The following is a 17,687-nucleotide window of genomic DNA, read 5'->3' as shown; positions in this document are numbered from 1 at the left end:
TCCAACTTTTTAATATAATGCAACACAGATATTGGTTCTTTACCCTGTACCCAAAGGGGAAATGATGGAACATTTATTACAGTAATTTATGTCAGTTGTGCATGCGCTTAAACCAATAAAATATCCTGCCAAATATTTGTCCAAAGCCAATGTAGTATTCTTGAGGAGTGATAAAAGATTATACTAAACACATATATTATAACTGTATCCTAAACAAAGCCTCTGTTGAAGAATCCAGGTATTCCTTTTGATGTCATATAATGCATGAGAGTTAATTATAATGATAATGTACTTCTGTCAGTGTTTGTTATTAATCTCCTTACTAAAGGCTTCTAACTTGAATTTATATTGGACAAAAGCCTGGCATAACATATGAGCTCAAACATAAAGAACTTGATTTGGTTTGGTAGAGGGTGGGTGGCAGAAGGGTTTTATAAAAACAGTTTTTTAAAAGATGGTTGTTATCAGTATAAATTCGCACTGGTTTAAAACTTCTGAATCATAAGGGAGTCAAACAAACTATGATGCCTATCTCAATATTCTAACATACTACTTATAACTAAGAACTAGTATTTAGGGCCTGTTCATTCTCAAAACATAGTTAGGAACAGATGTGGGAAGTGACAGTTGAAGAGCCAGAATGGGTCGTTATCCAACTAGGAACAGATGTCATATCACTCTATTTACTGATACTTCTATGCAAGGACTTAGTGCAATGTAACAATTCCAGAGAATTTGTGAATTACAGGTTGAATAGACTAAACAGGAGTAGGTACTTCCACCATAGGAAGACATTTGCCTATTTCTTCTTCTCTGTGTTTTCCGTGCTCTCTTCACTGATACAATGCAATCTTCACAGGCTTAGTTCACTCAGCTTACTTGATTTTATCTGAGAGAGAAGACATCAGTTGTGAGAGCATGAACTATGTGCTGACAATAATGGTTACAAGATGGAGTGTAAAGTAGCCACTATTTTTTTTTTAATAAACAAATAGATATTTAATATAAGACTTTCTCTCATTTGTTAAGAAACTGCACATTTACATGTCTTAGTTACAGTTTTACTGACTTAATTCAAATAAAATCCGAATTTTTGATTTTAGTCAGGAATCTCTTTGGTTTAGTTGCAAAACTGAAATTCAAGATTCATTTACAGAGCAATAATTTTTCCCAAAGACAATAAATTGTCTTCACAATTTAGCTGATTAAAAGACCTAGAAATTGCTAACTTGTTCTCTGGTTTTTATTTAATCAAATTAATTGCCATGAGGAGAACTCGGAATGTCTTTGGATGAGCTTGCTAACACATTTTCTTCCAGATAAGCTATTTAAATTGTTCCTGAGGGGGAAAAAAATAATAATCTTTTGATATCCTACAGCTTCTTAAATTAGAATAACAGCCTAAAAGCTAAAATAAGTTAATGGTGTCTTCATAGATAATACACAATAACCTCTTACTCTGCAAGATGAAACACATTGTACATGAAGGAATTTGGGCAATAAGCAGTCTATATCTATGACATCCAAGAATTGTACACTTCCTTTTTTCCTTTTTCCCTTTTGATTTAGAACAAGCTGTGTGCTCCAGAGATATGCCAGAAGTGATAGAGCACAACAAAATGAAAAATTAGAACATAAAATCTCCAAGCCTGAAATCCATCCAAACTGGTAGACATGATAAACCCTGTGAACAACTTATTTGTAGCTGCCCTTTTATGAGTTTGAAATTGCAAGAATTGACCAAAATATTTTGCTCTTGTTTCTCCTTTCTTAAGACAGAGTAAACAAATCCCAAGTTCATCATACAGGATTTTCTGTAGCTTTTGAGGCCGTTAATCATTCACTCTTGACTATCTATGTACATTGGTTTGCCTTTCTTGGGCAGTGGGGTGGGTGGTGATTTGGGAAATAGGATATCAGACTTTTCAGATCTGCGAATACTCTTTTCCATGCTCTGTGTTATAATACCAGGCTCAAATATGACCACATTTGAGTTCATGAGATGCCAAGAAAAAGTATGTAGAACTTCATCCCAAATCAGAATGTTTTGGAATAATATCAGCATCTGAGTTTTCTGATCGTAATGACGGAGACACCCTGAAGTAATGACGTTAACAGACCTAGTATCTGAGGTCCTGTTCTTAAAAACAAATGGAGATACCAACAGACACCTATGCTTCTCCAAAAGGTTTCTGTGAAATATAGAAATATTTTTAATGAGTTTTATTGGTATCAGCTTCACTTTTCTAAAGCATGTCTTAATGTACATATCTGTCAGGACACCCGAACAGAGATACTGTCCCCCATGACATCCTTATAACAAAGTTGAGGAACTGTGGGATAGATGATTGGACAGTGAGGTGGGTTGCGAACTGGCTGGCTGGCAGAGCACAGAGGGTCTTCAGTGGTGGTGCGGAGTCCATCTGGAGACCTGTAATTAACAGGGTCACCCAGGGGTTGATGCTGAGTCCAGTCTTGTTCAACATCTTCATCACTGACCTTGATGAGGGGATAGCCACACCCAGAAAGTTTGCTATTATATGAAATTGGGAGATTTGGCTGACACACCTGATGGCTGTGCTGCCATTCAGCAAGACCTGAACAGGCTGGGCAGTAAGGAACTAGATGAGGTTTAACAAAAGTAACTACAGAGTCTTGCATCCAGGGAGAAATAATAGTATGCACCAGTACAGGCTGGTGGATGACCTGCTGGACAGAAGCTCTGCAGAGAGGGACCTGGGTGTCCTGGGAAATGACAGGTTGGCCATGAGCCAGCAGTATGCCCTCATGGCCAAAAAGGCCAATGGCATTCCAGGGTGCATTAAAAAGAGTGTGGCCAGCAGGTCTAGGGAGATGATCCTTCCCCTCTATCCTGCCCTAGTAAGGCCTCATCTGGAGCACTGCATCCAGTTCTGGGCTTCTCAGTACAAAAAAAGACAGGAATCCCTTGGAAAGAGTCCAGTGGAGGACCACAAAGATGGTGAAGAGCCTGGAGCATCTCTGCTATGAAGAAAGACTAAGTGGACTGGGTCTGTTTAGCCTTGAGAAAAGAAGACTGAGAGGGGACCTAATCCAGGTTTATAAATATCTGAGGTGTGGGGGCAAAGTGGTGAGGTCAGACTCTTTTCAGCAGTGTGTAGAGACAGGACAAGGGGAAATGGACAGAAACTGGAGCATAGGAAGTTCTGCATAAATGTGCACAAGATCTTCTTTATGGTGAGGGAGACGGAGAACTGGAACAGGCTGTCCAGGGGGTTGTGCAGTCTTCTTCCCTGGAGATATTCAAGACCCGCCTGGACACCTACCTGTATGACCTGGTATAGGGAACCTGCTTTGACAGGGGGTTGGACTCGACAATCTCTGGAGGTCCCTTTCAACCCCTATGATTCTGTCATTCTGTGATACAGTACACAAACACTGCACTGGTGACACATTCGGAAATGCCACTATAACGAACAAATGCTTTACAATTGCATGGAAACAACCTTCACAGTTGGATCTTTTACAGAATGTTTAATGGGAACTTGGGGATTATAAAATGAAAATGAAGAGGAATTCAATAAATTGAAGAAACCAGTCAATACTCTAGAGAGAGAGCAAAAGGTGATTTTCATAACATAATTTTATGCAGTCCAGCCGGCTTGTAGAATGAACGCACTAAGTTTTGGACTGCATTCAGGCTTAAAAGTTTTGAGTCCATGTTGTTAATGTCTCTTCTGTTCTGCACTCCAGTAGGTACCCCTTCCCCTCCAGTTAACATGGATATGCTCCACAGCAACAGGAAAAGTATATCCCAGCTCAGACAACTTCCCTCTGCTGCCCAGACACTACACACATATCTAGCCTCAAAAAATTGTTATCCTTCATTGTGCACATTTAAGAACCTCACATTTTTCTACAGATCATATTCCTTGCTCATTCTGATATTAGAGTCTCTGTCCAGATTCAGATATCTTTCAGAAGCAGCAATGCACAAACTCCAAACTCCCTTCTCCATTTGACATTAGAAACTATTAATGTCACTTTGAACCAAACAAGAGATTTTCCACTTTTCTCTCATGATTGCTTGTAATGGCTGCATTGTTATCTCCTGATCAGAGGTATAAATTAGGCACAGAAAAAGATTGTATTTAAAAACTACACTATGTCTTAATTTATGTAGAGTGGTCTGCAAGGTCACTGTTTCTGAGCCAAAATGCAATTCTCTGATAGGGAATAATTTATTAGGTTGTTAAGACAGAATGAAAGAACTGTTTTCAGAAAGTCAGAGGTTACTTTTAATGCCTATTTTCTCATCATGGGCATAGCTATTGAAGCTTTTCATATTATAATATTTTATTTAAGAATCTAACATTTGGATGGTCATGGTGATACGACAAAGGAAAAGGGAGCTTTTAAGAAGATATACCAAGGAAAATATCATTTACATTATTCTCTCTTTATTGTGGTTATTTGCTTTAACTGTATTAACTCTGCTGGGGTCTATGGATTCAGCTATGCAGAATACTGTACATCAGAATCATTCAATTCAGATTTTCCTTGCAGACTGCGGTTTGAATTGAATGAATTTCCCTTTACACACCAAAATAACTCCTTAAGCATGTTTATCAGGTTTCTTTACAGAGATGCTGACAACATCCCTGGAGGCCATTTAAAGCCAGTAATATTCAGCAGTTCTCCCCTCCACTCCCCCCAAAAAAATTCAGTGGGTGGGAGAAAGGATGTGGATACCACATTTCTCTTTATAGAGTCAGTGAGGAGTGAATGAACCATCTAGCAAGCAATTTTGTATAGTTGAGTGTTCAGATCTGCTTCAGTTACCTTCAGAAGCCTGTTGAGATCTGCTATGTACTCGGGTAACTAAGGCATCCTCTTAACTTGATCCTACCTGTGCTGCTCTTTGCTACCCTTTCTGTATGTACAGCACTCTCACACAATACGTCTTTGGCATCTCTTCCCTCCAAGCATGTGAAGGATGTTTATTCAGAGAATTGAATAATTTACCTGGTGGTAGATCACAAAACAGGAAAGTGATGGTAAAAATAGTCACTTTCCATGCCTGGGATCTTTCATGATTACGGGAACTGGGTGATATGCGTATTTCTTCCCCAGTCCTTTCTATAGAATGATGACAAAACGTTTGACTTGCTGAACTTTGCACAGTGCATTCTTGTTTTAAGGCTATGACATGATAACTTAGGAGATGGGTTTGAGTTCTCTTTTTGCAACCTGAATATTTATTTTGAAAATCCTAATAGCAAACAAAATCTTAGGGCATTTCTACAGTTATTTAAAATACAGATTTGATAAAAATGCATTTGAACAATATTCTCTATGATAAACAAAGATACTTTTCACCTCCTTCATCTTAGAGGACGTTGATATATTTTAATTAGGTCAATATATCATAAAGGGTTTTGATCTGCAATAAATCATTTCATAATTTTCACATTAAGTAGCAGTTAGTTATTTTTAGAGGTGAGAAAATAAATTATAGACAGCTTTACTACATTGGACATTTTTTGATAGCTAAAGGGAACATAATTCATTCTCAAAGTACACAGTGTAATTTCATATTGTTCCAGGCTCTAGTACTCAGAGAAATCCTAGATATAAAATATTTCCTGCTTGGCTTATGTATATGAAATATCAGCAACAGATTACTTGAGCACAGCTAAATCCTTCTTTCAGGAAAGTTATTTTTTTTTCAAGTAATGCTGAAAGATCATCTACCTTAGTTTTCTGTCTGAAGATTGTCAAGACAGGACTACCACATTTTGGCATGTAAGTGTTGTTATTCAGAAATGCAGCTCCCATTTATCTTCATGTCATCTGGAGGTTCTCAGGACTGAATACTGAGAAAACTTGCCAAAGTGCCAAAAGAGAAATGTGAACATATGCATTTAGAACCCTGCTTATACAGTTTTACCTTTTGCTAAGCAGACAGCTTGCAGCAGTTTCAGATATTATCACCATTTACATTTCAGTACCTCCTCTTAAAATAAAAGGCCAACGCCTTTTGAGGTTTGTGCTGTGATAAAAACCACTAATAAAGGAATCTATTCAAAATAACACCACCAACGCAGAAAGATTTCCCTCCATCATAGCAATTTGTATTTCCATATATAAAGCCAAGTCCTGCTATTTTTAATCTACAGCTAGGAAGCCATACTAGGCATTGCTAGCAAGCACTGTGGTTCCATGAGCCAGATTTTTCATATTAGATGTGGATCTGTCAAAACAACACCTAATCTATGTCTCCAGCAGAAACGCCCCTTCAAAACATGGCCCGAGAAAGTCTACAACTGAGTGTTTGATTGCTTTTTGGCAAACTCCTTCTGCCTCTTGTGAATGTCATAATATGTTACTTAATTGAGAGAGGAAACAAAATTTACTGAACCTTGAGTAATGGCCAAGTTGTGAAAAATTATTCTGAGATGGTGTAGACTATGTTTGCATATAGCATCATGAACAAATACAACAAATATATCTAAAATTCTTGTCTTTTTTTTTTCTTTCTTTTTTTTTTTTTTTTTTTTTTTTTGGTGTCTATGTTCTAAATACAAAACACTAATCTAACATAAGTGATGGCTCTCTGAGAACTTGCTAGAACTGATTTCTTCATCAGAGACCAGATGTTAGGAAACAACAGTTTGCACTGAGAATGTATTAATCTCATCTAGAACTGTGAAAAAAAGAGCAAGAAGCAACACTGAAGTTATTTACAGTAATCTTCCTTATTCTAGACTTTCATGTACTTTCATAACACAATGATCTATGCATGGTCTGAGAAATGTGTGAGATCAAAGTTATGGAAAGAGTTTTTCTGGGTTCTGTTTCATCCTTTGGGTTTTCCAGAGTCATGAAAATCTTAACTGCAATGCACATAAATACATCTGAAGATGCCAAAAAAAAAAAGCACCACTTTTTAAAAATACTGTTAGAATACGTCTTTATAATACAGCATTATATTTTACCACCAGCACTCAGCACTCAGTGGTTTTTATTTTTATGTAAGAATACCATTTTAAGAATACTTTTCACACTGTGCCTGAAGAGAACACTACCTTGAAGACAAAATTTTGTTTCACTGGATTCAAAGCAGAGATCTGAAGTCAAGAACAAAGTCTTCAAAAGAACATCATTTCCACAATTCTGTAAGCCATTATGGGCAACCACAAGGGAAAACAGGCGTGCCTGCAGCTCACTGATCAGACTACATGCTATGCTGAGAAAGATTTCAGTTTGACTTTCTAGTATTAGATATTTTAAGTGTCAGAAATGCTCAAGTTATCACAGCTAGGGTTTTAGTGAGTGAGAAGCATCCCTTTACTGCTGTATAAATGTGAAATTGTTTCTCATATTATTCTTCAGGGATTTTTATAAACGATTTCTGAAAATTTTTAAGCAATGGAAAAAGGAATATTAGAAAGGTGATTAATACTGGGGTGTATTAAAAAGAGCGTGTCCAGCAGGTCGAAGAAGGTGATCCTCCCCCTCTACTCTGCCCTGGTGAGGCCTCATCTGGAATATTGTGTCCAGTTCTGGGCTCCCCAGTACAAAAAAGACAGGAATCTCTTGGAAAGAGTCCAGTGGAGGGCCACTAAGATGGTGAAGGTTCTGGAGCATCTCCCCTATGAAGAGAGACTTAGGGAACTGGGTCTGTTTAGCCTTGAAAAAAGAAGGCTGAGAGGGGACTTGATCCAGGTTTATAAGTACCTGAGGTGTGGGAGCCATAGTGGTGAGGCTGGTCTCTTTTCAGTAGTGCGTGGGGATAGGACTAGGAGTAATGGGATGAAAGTACAGCATAGGAAGTTCTGCACGAATGTGAGGGTGACGGAGCACTGGAACAGGCTGCCCAGGGAGGTGGTATAGTCTCCTCCTCTGGAGATATTTAAGACCCGCCTGGACGCCTACCTGTGTGACATGGTGTAGGGAGCCTGCTTTGGCAGGGGGGTTGGACTCGATGATCTCTAGAGGTCCCTTCCAACCCCTACAATTCTGTGATTCTGTGATTCTGTGAAAGTAATTCAAGGCTTTTCTTGATACCTAGGAAGATAAATTCATATGGGCTGTGCAAAGCATACTCACTGTGGACAGCTGTGCTGGATGAAGATGAACACATCCCACATCTAACCTATTCCAGTAACTTATTTTCACTGCTTAGGTACCCAGGTCTTTGGTGATTTCCTCCCATTCCTGGTTATATTTTTTTTTGCTTTGAACAAAGTCTGTTTCTATTCCATCCTCCTCCCCACTTCATAAATAAAGAAATAAAACATGGGATGAGCTATACTTGCTACCTGCTATAATGAAATCTGACTTCTTTATGTGGCTTTCTGTGTTTGAAAAATCTGTGGATTCACTTTGATATTCTGATACTAAAACTTTCAGGCTATTTCATATGCAGAACTGGCATCCTTATTTGGCAAGGACCCTGTGTTTAATAGACTTGGATAGTTTAAAGCAATGTAATTGAATTAAAGTTCGTCATGGAAAAGTGCTCAACACAGAAATAACTCAGGAGAAGTGGGCAATTATTTTGAAAAATTCTTTTAGTAGCAAGAAAACTCTACTCAACCCTGGCCACCTTGCCTTGGCTGATGGCACACAAAATGAGGTACTTCCAGATTTGTGCTAGAAAAATGTAAAGAGGCAGACAAGCTTGAAGGTTATTGGTTGTAAAGCTCACATTTCTTCTAATGCATATAATCCATTCTACAGTGACAACAAAAAATTATTAAGACTAGTTGGCTCAGAAGACATTAGTTGCATTATTTTTCTTTGCCAGCTGAATTCTCTGGACTATATTGTGGCTGTGCTCAGCATCACAAAGTTGAAAGAGATTTACAATTATTTCTTAAAAAAAAAGAAAAAAAAAAAAAAGAAAAAAAAAGCAAAACCAAAACAAATGTAAGTTTCTTGCCAGGCACATTTTTCCCCACTGAGTTCCCACAGGTCTAATTTTAAATACTGTGATAGTTCTCTACAAAAAATGTGCTGGATTATTCTATTAAAGTAATCATGGCAAGTGTTACTCTATGCAGCCATTCTCATCACCCTATAGACAGTTTTGCATTGCTATCAAACATGTCCCTCCTTCAGTGACTCTGACTTCAGCATGATGGCATTGGAAGTAAATACCCTGGCTTCCCTCCTTCATTCTGCTCTTGGAAAGTAATGAAGACTTAGTGGTACACACAGAAAAATAGGAACCTACATTTTTGCCACTGAAGCTGCCTTGATGTTATAGCAGCATACTCCAACAGACTGCCTAATTCCTATACTACAGTTCCTGTCTGATTGCCTGCTAGGGCTGGAGGTTCCCACTGTTAGAGAATCAAATGTTTCCTTTTTAAGTGAAAAATGCCAGAAGATACAAAACTAAATTTCTCAAGATGGCGTCACCTCTAGAAAAGTGTGCAGAGTGCCAGAGTTATCATAGTGTACTGACGTGTCTCAAGAGACTGACAAATGTGGGTATCCATTCTGACACCTGTTTCCTCTTTAATGAAGAATAGACTTTTACCTATACAGACAATTCATCCATGCATACTTGGACTTTAAATTTACTTATGAATTTATTATTATTCATTATTCGGTCTTTGAAAATTGTGATAATATCCTTCAAGTCCAAATTTGGAAACTACAGACTTCTTCAAGGATATTATAATACTATACACATGCCATATTTGCATGCATGTACGTACATGCATTGATATAGCATATGACTTCAAACAAAACTGAACATTTGTATCATTAAACTGAAATGGAGATAGAAGTGAAGCTGTAAAAATGGAAAAGAAGTTAAAATTACTTGAGAACTATTAATAGATAAAAATCATTATGGATTTTATGTAGACAAAGGCAATCTGGAAATTTAATCATAAAGAAAATAAACATAAGGTTGAGTCACCATCCCTGGATGAGTTTAAAAACTCTCTGGATGAGGTGCCCAGGGACATGATTTAGTGGAGGGTTGTTAGAGCTGGTTTAGTACAGTTCGGCTGTGGTTGGACCTGATAGTCTTTTCCAACCTGAGCAATTCTATGATTCTATAATTTCCAAAGCTGGATACTGACCAGAGACCTTGGGATGAATAATGCATATGCATTCAACCTACATATTTTTCCAGCCTGTTAGAAGACTGTGTCCTATCAGTTTGCCCTTAAAAACATATGCAGGACCTTTATAAGAGCACAGGACAGTTTGGTTGCCTGAACGAGATTCAGCTTTGTATCACCAGGTAGCATCTTGCAGACAGAAACCCTATGTTGCTTCTACTGTGTTTTAATTCCTCTTAATGGCTCCTAGTGAAGATCAGAAGAAAACCTGACCCATTTTTTTTTTTTTTCAGTTCTTTGGAGCCTTTTCACTCCTTTCAAACAAAACTTTACCCACATCCCTTCCTGCTAAGAGCTTCTCTGGTCATTGAATAGTAGGAATCACATGTCTTTATTTTGGCAAAAGACTCCATTTTCAAGTCACTAGCAAAGATGTGTATCCTTTTACATGATGCTGGCAGAGAGGGCTGGAACCTGGTATATGAACTTAATATCAGCCAAATTTGTTGTCCATTGCAGTCAGGTGTTATGTTCAGCAGAAATACTTATTCATCTTTATGAGCAACTGAGAAGGCAGTCTGACTGAACATCATGTTGATGTATACTGCTGTTCTGCAGTAGCAGTGAAGTAGCAATGGTGAAGTGTTGCACTCAAGTTGCACCAGGGTAGGATTAGGCTGGATATCAGAAAGTTCTTTACTGAAAGGGTTGTTAAGCCCTGGAATAGGTTCCCCAGAGAGGTGGTTGAGTCACCACCCCTGGATGTGTTTAATAGAAATTTGGATGTGTTTCTCATGGACATGATTTAGTTGAGGGTTGTTAGAGTTAGGGTAGTATGGTTAGATTGTGGTTGGACTTGATGATCTTCAAGGTCATTTACAACCTGTGCAATTCTCTGATTCTATGAATCTATGAAGTGCTTTGGGGTAATAGTACAACAGTGCTTGAAGAGTAGCTCTCAACCAAGCTGATTAGAAAAGCATAAGAAGAGATGGGAAATTCAACTTTTTTTTTTTTTTTTTTTTTTTTTTTTAAATAAAGCTTTATTTTCCTGTTAATCTTTCTAAATCATAGTATCATAGAATCATTTGAGTTGGAAGGGACTCTTAAAAGTCATCTAGTCCAACTCCCCTGCAATAAACAGGGACATCTACAGCCAGATCAGGGTGTTCAGGTCTCAGCCTGATCTTCTACCACTTCTCTGGGTAAACTGTTTCAGTGCCTCACCACCCTTATTGAAAAAGGCATTTTCCTTATAAAAATGCAGTAAAAAAGGTAATTGCACAGTCACAGTATATATACAAAAATCCCAGCCAATTCTAAACAGGTTTTCACAGGACTGGTATTTGCCTTATACCTGCAGAAAGTATTTGTGTTTTAATTGCATTTTATCTATCTACTTTGCCTATGGGATAGAACTAAAAATAGTTATCAAAGACAGACTGTTAAGGCAAAAGTGATTGATTCAGCCTTACCCCTATATCTTCACAGGCAGAAAAATTAACCATTTATTTTCTCTTCTTTTCCCAAAATAAGTCACTTTATTACCTCTCCAACATTTATTTACTAGGGAAATATTTTGTGTTCTTTGTTAGATAATCCTATAAAAATAAAACAAAGCAATCCAAAATGTCTTTGTGAACAGGTCTAAACTTTGAAATCTTGATCCTTCAGGTCACGTTTAATAATGACATGAAAAAGCAGAGGAGAGTTGTTTGTAAGAGCATACATGACTTTCAATTACACTTTTATACTATAATGCACCCTTACATTATCATTCTCTCTAAAATTGAGAGTTTATCTTCACAACTGATGACAGCATTGTTTGGAGTCACTAAAGTCAACATTAAAATATAATTAATAAAATATATTGAAATGATAGTGTAGATAGAAAAAATGATTCATGTGGAGCAAAGCTATAAATGAGTAAAAACTGATCTTCACATTTTTTGCCACAAGTATTTGACATAGAATACCTTAAAATGTGGAGCAATTAGCTGAGTTTACTGTAATACAAACACTTTTCTAGAGACCATCTCCCTTCTCATTCTTTTCTTCCACTACCTTCAGTTTTTCAAGACTGACAAGAAATTAAAGCAAAAAATGTCAGTTGTGTAAATGGGCAGTCAGTGGCACTTCAAATCAGTGCATTTCTCAACTTTAAGGAGCCTCAAGGTTCCATTTTCTGGTGGAAGATCTCCAAACACTTTCTCATTCAATAAAACATGCTTCAACAAAGAATGGAACACATCCCAAGAAGCTTCCAATCAGTTTTGCTTGTAATTGTTTAAGAAATTATCATGTGGTAAACATTAAGCATCCACTTTTGCTCTTATAATCAAACCAAATAATCCTGAAGACATTTTCTTGGCTCAAGAAAGTTTAGGCCACCAAGTGTGTTCTGGGTTAGAAGCTCAAGCTGTAAAATGACTTTCATTTTGGCAGAGATGGTAAAGACCAACACCATTAGCAGTACAGCACAACAAACATTTTTCTAATATTAATTCATTGGCAAAAGAGAGATGATATTACTCAGAACTGAAAGTGTGATTTTAGTTGTTATAACTATTTACAAAATTTGAAGCTTCCCTCCCATCCTCTCCTCCCTGCCCCCAACATACAAACACACACAGGAAAAGAGAACTTAAATAGTAGTTAAATAAAAAGAAGAGTGACAATTGTGCAGAGACTAAAATACTCTCTCACACTGAAGTGCCATAGGAGGTCAGGTAAGCAAGTAGTAATAAGTGCCTTTGTTCACAGTGTTTCAGAGTTGGTGCACTCTGCAAATAATGAGAAGTTTTGACTCAGTATGGTCAGCAATTTATTCCTATTGACCATCTGGATTGTGTCATATCACTCAGCTAAACGAGAAAACTTTCATCCTTTCTTGTTCTCCTCTACATCAATCTCCTGTAAGGTAAGAGAGATTCACATCTCTCAACATAGGATACAAAAGGGAAAGGAATACCAACTTTAACTGGTCAGTATTAAATGAGATCTTGACTTATGTCACTTTTATTCATTTTTCGACCTCTTCCAGTCATTTCAAATCCATTTTACTAATAAAATTTTGAGGAAATGTGTGGTTTAACAGCTTTACAATTTTTGTAGCTTTCTAGTTAATAATCACAACATTTGTAAGATCGTTATGTAGTGCAAAAGAACTTAGAAAATAAGTTATACTATAGTAGGCAAATATAGATCCAAGCTAACAATACATCAGAAAAACATGAATAAAAAGAATGTGTTTGATGATTTATAAAAGGACAATAACAGATAGTATCTTTGAATGATATTTTTAAAGCAATTACTCAGTTTCACTTGTGAAGAGAGAGGTATTTTAGAATGTATAGGTCCAGCATTGACTGAAGATCCTATCCTCCATAATCTGATATGAAAGAAAAAAAATAAAGAAAAACAAAAGATTATTTTTGATGTTTTTCAGTTCAGGAAGGGCTTTCTTACAGATTTGCAATATATCATATTCCTACAGGAAAAATAGGACACAAATTAAAATTGTTCATCTTCTTTCAGATCAGTTGTTATTTAATCTAATTTTCAAGTTTTTATCTCATATAGCTCTTCCTCTTCATTCAGTTTCCATCACAAGAAATGCCTCAGTGTGTTTTTTACATCCAGTGTTCTTCTGATAATGACAGAAGGAGTAACAATAGAATAATGAGCCTCACTGCTGCAGTCATCCTCTCTTTCTGTAGCAGAGGTAAGTAATATTAGAAGGAAGATTTCTTTAGCATCTGCTTCAGTTCAGGGTTTTCTATTATCTCTTTATGGACACTTTAAAAGATATTTTAACCCAGTCTTTAACTACATGTTCCATTTACAGATTACAGATTATGGATTACATGATTTTAGACCATGTTCCACACTCATGCATATACACTTCTTTTATTTTTTACACAAGCATTTGTACATGCAGCATATCTGGAAGAGAACTCTACAGTATCCATGTAACTAGGAAAGCAATATTAAAAATAATTTGTTCTTTGGTCATTTTCCAGGCAATGTACCATACTATTTAAAGCAGACACAGCAGGCGTTGTTTAAAAGGTGCATAAGATTTCACAGGTACTGTTGCCTCCAGCAAGTTATCAATCATTTTTATTATAATAAAAGGGCATGTGTCGCAACTGGCAGTCCTTCATTTGAATGCCTTTGAAATAAGATCTGAAACTGTGCTTTGTCTTTAGTGGTTGCAGTTCCCAACTTGACAAGGCAGCTGAAAATAAACCCTCAAAGAGCAGCGATTAGTACTTCCTCTCTTTTCTTCAGTGTATTTTCTAGGACACTTAAATATTTACAAGTGCACACTTTTTTCTATGTTGGAGTGAAAAATCCATCTCCAAAGGTACACTGCACACTTAAAAAATTCTAAGTATAATGTAGAAAGAAAAATGTTGAGTAGTGAACTGAATGAGATATAGATTTTCTGTTTTCAGAGCTTATGCCTGGGAGAACATAAAATTATTGTTATTACTATTTTTTTTTTCTTACTTTACATGAATAGACTTGTTTCAAAATGAAAAGTCTTGGGCACTTGTCATGGTTGTTTCCTTAGACTTTACTATCAAGTAGCTACAAATGATAAACATCTTTTTTTAAAAAAAAACAAAACAAAACAACAAACAAACAAAAACTCTGTTCCTGTTCTTATATCATAACCCCAGAGTAAATTTCTCCTGCAATACCTTTATTGCTTATGCAAAGAAAAAACTGCATAGAAAAAAACACAAAAACAAAAACCAAACACCCAAACACACACTGCTGAAAAACTGACCAGAATCTCTAGAAGCAGGTTCAAAATCTGTGCAAAGTCAAGAACAGAACAGTAGGAGTGAAGAGAATGGGAAGCACTGAGCCATGGGGATGGCCCGGATGTATCACCTCATCACCTCCCCCAGCGCTTCAGTTTGGGAGTTGTGCAATTCATTAAGGCTAAACCAAAGTTACTTCCTCTACCATGATCTTTAATCACAATCTAGTCTAAAGAATTGTGATTTTAAAATCATGTCTACCTTTATTGGACTACTGAGGATGTGCTTTTCATTCTGCTTGTTATTTTTCCAGCAACATCAGGAACAAGTTTATAAAAACACAAAAAAAACCCAAGATTTCCACAGGCCTGGAGAAAACCGAGGCTCGTTTTTTTGTGTGTGTTTGTTTTTAATTTTTTTTTTTTTTAATGATCAAGCTAAATATCATGAGACATATCATGAAACACATCGTTTACAAGAATGCTCCTTCTGCTTCACATTTTTTTGCCATTAGATGAAGTAAGACAAATGTTTTTCGATGCTGACCTTCTCAGTTATACTGGGTTGAAGAAAGTTTTACCTCATATCCTCATTTGGCAAGAGCAGATGCTTCTGCAGAAAGCAGTACAGAAAAGTAGGAATAAACGTTTATACTTTCCCTACTTTCCATTTTTCTTCCTTCCTGCTCCAGTTATATATGTACAGCAGTGTACATTTACATACAGATATGAGGAGTATAGAGCAGAATTCCTCTTGATTTATATGTAAAAAACAACAACAACCAAACAAACAAACAAAAACAAACCAACAACCATGAAAGGTATGTTTTTCAGGGGGGATCAAACACAAGCATGTTTTTCTTTTTAGATTATTATTTTTACAGCCTAGCCTCCAGATGGTGAACAATTGTTTGCTATACTAAACTGCTGTTGGGCAACAGACAACAGCGTTACTTTTTAATTACATCTTTGAACACACAGAATATTGAAGTAGAGGAAATGAGTTAAAGCTAAAAATTATTTATTGAATGAAGCATTTCATATGAGACTGCAGACAATTACAAGAATGTCTGTTTCTAGACTGAAACACAGAATTGCTTCATTAGCTCAGTGGCAGAGAAATGGTCTGAGAATAGACTGCAGCAGTTGTCTCTGACAGCACACTTTATTCTTTAATTAGTAAGAGATCAAACACAATTCAAACCTGTATTTTCAGTGACATCATCCAAAATTAATCTTTAACTAGCCACTAGGAAAATTTACCACTAAAAACAATGCATTTTGCATTGTAATCTACTAAGTGGAAAAAGTATTCTAAAGCTAAGGGTTTATTATTCTTGAACTTTCTAGACTGTTTTGTGCCAGAACTTCTAGAGGGTGAAGTTTTATAGTACTTTTATGGTTTTCTTCATGAAAACCTGATATATATATCTATCTTTTTAAGTAGCATATTTTAATTTCTGTATTAATGATTTGAGCACCCAGATCACTCAAAATTTGAGGCTGCTTTGAGAGTCAGATTAAGGAATGCAGGATGGGAAGGAATCCGTGTCATCAAGTTCAAACATAGCACTTTTTCATGAAGTTGCTAACACTACTTCAAAATTTGTAAGTAATTCACACCCTCTCCTCCCCCCCGTGTTCTATTTTAGATGTGATGTCTAAAATCTGTTATTTTATGGCTGCATTTATTCACAGATGGTTTATGAATAACACAGTTTAAGCTTAGACTTAATTTCTCTATTTAATTTAATGATAAGTGAAGATGTACAATCAGGTACAAAAAGCAAATTTCAGTTGAGTTAGGGAAAAACTTAAAAAAGCAAGGAACAGCCCTGAAAAAACAAAACACACACCTTAACAATTAATACCCTGAGATCATATGAGACATGCAGACAAGCAGGGGAGATGGTATAGTGAATCTGAATTTACTGTAAAAAATCCTGTGATTCATGAATTTCTTTCTTCTTCCAAATTTTCAAAGGAATTTTAGGTATGCTAAGGTGAAACTAATCTTAATTATTAGTTGAACATTTCTGAAAGAATGTAAAGATAAGCAAATAAGCAAATTAACGTTCTCATGGAAAAATAAGCCTTTGAAATTTTTTCCTAATTTATTTCAGATATGTGGCTGATAAGATACTTATTTGTAGAGGAAAATCCAAAGCAGATATCTTCTGAATGCATTTGAATGTCAGGGGAGAATGAGTATACTGGGGTTGTGGGTATCCACCCCGTGGAATAGCTCACACAGCATATACACTTCCTGTGCAATGCACACCGGAGCTTTTATCCAACCTAGGGAAAAAGGCATTCATATTGATGGGATTAAGGCCAAGCTTCTTCCTGACTTCTGTTTCAGAATAGACTGGGAAAAAGATGATTAAGAATTTGTTTATTATAACAGACTGGAAGTAGTATATCACTCCTCCTGCAGGAGTGATTAATTGGCTCTGCTGACCTTGCCATACTTACTTGCAGGCACAACTGATCTCATCAGCATGCGGCACCCGCTCCCAAGGCATTGTGCAGGCAAGCACGACCAGGGCCACCACTCCCCTCCTTTCCCCAGGGGCAGAGCAGCCATTTTTAAAAAAAAACAAAAACAGTGTTCTTTCCCTGATGCCCAGCTGTTCTGAGAAGGAGAAATACCATCACTGAGAAGTTACAGAACCAGAGAATCGTAGGCATTGAAGGAGAGTTCTGGAAACCATGGAGTCCGAACCCCTGCTAAATCAGGTTCCCTACAGTAGGCTGTGCAGAAAAGCATCCAGAAGGGTCTTGAATATCACCAGAGAAAGAGAATTCACAGCCCCACAGCAGCTTGTTCTAGTGCTCTGTCGCTCTCA

The sequence above is a fragment of the Coturnix japonica genome, chromosome Z (genome assembly GCF_001577835.2).
Source record: "Coturnix japonica isolate 7356 chromosome Z, Coturnix japonica 2.1, whole genome shotgun sequence".
NCBI classification, from domain to species: domain Eukaryota; kingdom Metazoa; phylum Chordata; class Aves; order Galliformes; family Phasianidae; genus Coturnix; species Coturnix japonica.
This window is presented reverse-complemented; position numbering follows the sequence as displayed.